Raw genomic sequence first — 5,000 nt, forward strand, 5'->3', positions numbered from 1 at the left:
GTAAACAAACCATGATTAATAAATCTTAAATATACATTTACTTCTACTCACTACGTGCCCACTTCAACAGCACACACACCATAATTAGAACGATACAGATACTTCCTTTAATAACTGCATAGCCCTCTGTCAATCAACTAATATTCAACGCTGCGAGAGAGAAAATCGGCAACAATATTATCTTTTCCTGGGATGTGGGAAAATTCTAAATTCCATTCTTGCAGCATGAGACTCCACCTCATCAATCGTTGATTTTTATTTTTGTATCTGCTGATGAAGGTCAGGGGATTATGGTCTGTCAAGACCTTAGTAGGTGTATCTGAGGAGGAGAGATAAACCTGAAAATGATTAATAGCGAATATTAAAGCAAGTGTCTCTTTCTCCACAGTTGAATACCTACGTTGGGCGGAGGACAATTTTTTTGAAAAGAATGCGACAGGATGAGAAACTCCCTGCTCGTCATTCTGCAACAACACCGCTCCTACACCAACGTCACTTGCATCCGTGGCAAGAGAAAAAGGAAGGTCAAAATCAGGAGCTCTCAAGACAGGGAAATTAATTAAAACTCTTTTTAAATTATCAAAAGCCCTTTGCGTTTCATTCGTCCAGACAAATGCTACATTCTTACTCAAGAGATTTGTTAACGGATCGGCTATATCCGAAAAATTCCTAACAAACCTTCGGTAGTACCCACTCAAACCAAGGAATCTTCGGACATCCCTCCTACATTTAGGGACTACCATATTTTCAATACTTTCGATATTGGCCTGCTTAGGAGCAACTTTACCATTACCAACCTCATGACCCAAATATACCACCTTCGCCTTTGCGAAATCGCTTTTCTTTAAATTAATTACCAAATTTGCCTTTTCAACACCTCAAATAGTGCCCTAATACGTTTTAAATGGGTTTCCCAATCATTGCTATAAATAACAATATCATCAATATACACAACACATCCTTCTAAACCATAGACTAAAGTATTCATTAACCTCTGAAAGGTAGCAGCCGCGTTCTTCATACCAAACGGCATAACTTTACATTGAAACAATCCCTGTGGTGTTACAAAAGCAGACAGGGCCCTTGCCCGCTTTGAAAGAGGAACTTGCCAATAACCTTTCAACAAATCGAATTTGCTAATGTATTTGGCCTTCCCCATTCGATCAATACAATCCTCAATTCGAGGTAATGGATAACAATCAGATTTAGATAACTCATTCAACTTACGGTAATCAAAACATAACCTGAAATCACCGTCGGATTTCTTTACCAATACAACAGGTGATGACCAAGGACTTTGACTAGGTTCAATTAGGTCATGTTTTAGCATATAATCCACTTCCTTTGCTACAACCTCATTTTTGAAGGGATTCAACCTGTAAGGAGATTGTTTCACAGGAGTGGCGCTACCTACCTCTACATCATGTTCAAGGACCGAAGTCCTACCTGGTACATCCGAAAATAATTCTTTATAATTAGATACTAAATTTTTCAAAGACCTTTGTTCTTCCTTACCTAAATGTGAAATTACTCCCGAAAATTTTTCCAAAGACTTTCTATTATCCGACCGCCATTCACATCCATTAAAACAATTATCATCAATACCCTCCCCCTCTGAAAAAGAAAAATGGTTATTCTTCTCAGAATCTACCGTGTTCCCAATAGTTGCCACAGGAATGACTTTTTCCCGTTCCATATAAGCTTTCAACATATTTACATGTCACAGTTGAAAAGGTTTCCTTCTTTGAGGTGTCTCCACTAAATAGTTAACTTCACTTATTTTTTTTCAAAATTTTCCAAGGACCTGAAAAAGAAGCTTTCAATAGATTCCCTGGGAAGGGTAACAAAACCAATACTTTATCGCCTACCGCAAAGTCGCGTGCCTTGGACCTTTTATCAAAGAAAAACTTCATTCTTTTTTGGCTACATAATAAGTTTTCACCCGCAAATTTCCAAGCCTTGGTTAATTTATCGCCTAGATTAGACACATAATCCAATAAATTAACCTCAGGGACGTCTCCCTCCCAAGACTCACTAACCACATCAAGAGGACCTCGAACACAATGGCCAAACACAAGGCTGAAAGGCGAAAAACCTAAAGACTGACTTGGGACAGAACGAAAAGCGAACAACAAATAAGGTAATTCCTTATCCCATTCAGAACCATTAATCAAACAATATTTCTTTACCATGGATTTCAGGGTCTGATGAAATCTCTCCAGAGCTCCCTGGCTTTCCGGGTGATATGGAGAAGAGGTCACATGTTTTATATTTAACTCTGCCATTTTATCTCTGAAATACCTGCTAACAAAATTAGAACCACAATCCGATTGAATAATCTTAGGCATCCCAAACCTGGTAAAAAAGTCAATTAGTACATCTACAATTTTAACACTTTTTATTGTACGTAGTGGTATTGCCTCGGGATATCGAGACATCCTATCCATGATTGTCAAAATATACTCATTACCACTACGCGTCTTCGGTAATGGTCCAACCACATCAATAATGACTTCCTTAAAAGGTTCGGAAACTACAGGAATAGGACATATAGGCGATTTTGGAATCCGCTGATTGGGTTTACCGACCCTCTGGCACACATCACAACTATTGACAAACTTCTTTACATCTGCCTTCAACTTTGGCCAATAATAATTCCCTAATAATTTGCAAGAAGTTTTATGAATTCCAAAATGGCCGGCCAGACCACTTTCGTGCGCCAATGACATTAACTCCTTCCTGTAACCAAAAGGAACCATTATCTGTTTCACAATTTCATAATCAACATTATCCACCCCCATAGGCCTACTCAACCTATATAAAATATTATTAATTATCTTAAATTTGGGACCAGTCATATCAGACACCTCCCCTGACTCGATAGGGAGTTCCCGAAACTCCTTTTTCTGGGCTTCGATTAGCTCTTCAGTAGTCCAATTTAACTTGTCCGTTAACATTCCAAGATCTACAGCTAGGCTATCACTACGATCTAAACTACTTAAATCTACATCAATTGTTGACTCTGCAGCGTCAACAATTCTAGCACTAGAACGAGTAACTGCTGCTACTTCATTATCAGGGTTTATCAATATCGGACAATTATTATTCTTCATAGCCACATCATTCCCTAACACAACATCAACCTCCTTAACCGGGAATTTATCAACTATGACCAATTTTAAATCCCCTGCAAAGGAAGGGCAGGTTAAATTAAAATTTTCAATAGCATAGGAATTTACGGAATCAGGAAAACCAGCCGATAACACAAATTCACCACTTTTCGGTACAAAATTACAAGGTAATGCCTCCCTTAGAATCAAAGACTGAGCTGCACCGGTATCACGCAAAATACGCACTCGTCTTTTCTCGGACGAATTGGCGAAGGAGACACTACCAAAGGACAAATATCTGTCAAAACAACCAGGTAGTCATTGATCAGCGGATGTTGTTGGGGTAGGTTCTCTCTCTCTCTCTCTTCCACGCCCATCACTGGCCTAACATTAGCATTTTGGGATTTTCTAAACGCATAACACATACTCTTTACGTGCCCCTTCTTATTGCAAAAGAAGCACGTCAATGTTTTCAATTTCTCTGGATTGTATATATTTGGCCTATTGCCTCTGTTAGGAGAAAAATTATTATTAGCATTACCCTGATTATTATTACTTCCCTGATTACTTCTACTAAACACCTTAGCATTATTATTAGGATTAGCATTATTATTCCTACCCATCTTAACCCAACCAGAATTCACCTTTGTCGTTACTCCCCCTAACTCACTCTTATGAGACAAGCAATATTCGTCACTAGCGATGGCTACCTCCTGAACAGTCTCGAGTTTTAACTCTTCGAGGTGGACCTTCAGCTTATCCGGGACACACCTCTTAAACTCCTCCACCAACATTAACTCCTTCAATTTCTCAAAATCTCCCACCTCCTTGGACTTGAACCAATCGCTAGCATACTGTTCCTTCGCCCTGGCAAATTCAACAAAAGTTTGTTCCCTACATTTTTCTAAGTTCCGGAAGCGTTGCCTATAAGCTTCAGGGACTAACTCATAGGCCTTCAAGACAATAGCCTTTACACTCTCATAATCTGCTGATAGATCCTCCTCCAGCGTTACATATACCCTCTGAGCTCATCCAACCAATTTACTTTGTATAAGAGTGGTCCAATACTCTTGGGGCCACTCCAACCTTGCAGCAATCCTCTCAAACGATACAAAAAACTCTGCTACATTATTTTCTTCAAATTTAGGTGCAAATTTGAGAGCCTGCGATAAATTGATAGCAGGAGTTACTAACCTATTTGGGGAATGGGCGGGGGAAAAAGAACCTGGGTTTCTCATGGCAATCTCATGCTGCCTCTCTTTTTCTCTTTCCCCTGCCTTAAACTTTTCCATTTCAAATTCCATTTGTCTCAGGACAATCTGCTTATCCAAAATTTCTATAGACACTACTTCATCCGGTTTCACCTCTTGTTCCCCACCTGTCTTTACAGTTTTAACATAATCATAAATGAGCAATAGCAATACACCCTTTCTTATGGACACATCATATTCCAATTCAAAATGTTCTGCTACAACTTCCAAGTCTTCCCTATTTAACTCTGCCAACCTCTCTTGCCATCCCTCTCCTCCAAGGAGTTCTAGTACGTTAACAACCATGACTACTTATTCAAACAAAATACTAAATTTGCACAAAACAACACCGAGGAGGTGAAAATACACTGCCTGAAAAATTACCCCAAGAATTAACTTTGCACAAACACTGGTGAATACTCAGGAACGGAATATCCAGTCACGGTCGCCACTTGTGATGGCTGGCTTTGACCACCACACAAAACACTACACTTATCAAATAGTATTCACCATCATAACGTACTAAGTCCACTAAAGGTGGAATAGTATCCAAACATTAATACGAGTGCAAAGTCAACTCAAGGGGACAAAGAAAATACCAAAAAAATCTCCTTAATTTTAATACATAATATTTAGACAG

Source organism: Palaemon carinicauda, chromosome 16, assembly GCF_036898095.1.
Source record: "Palaemon carinicauda isolate YSFRI2023 chromosome 16, ASM3689809v2, whole genome shotgun sequence".
In the NCBI taxonomy this organism is placed as follows: Eukaryota; Metazoa; Arthropoda; class Malacostraca; order Decapoda; family Palaemonidae; genus Palaemon; species Palaemon carinicauda.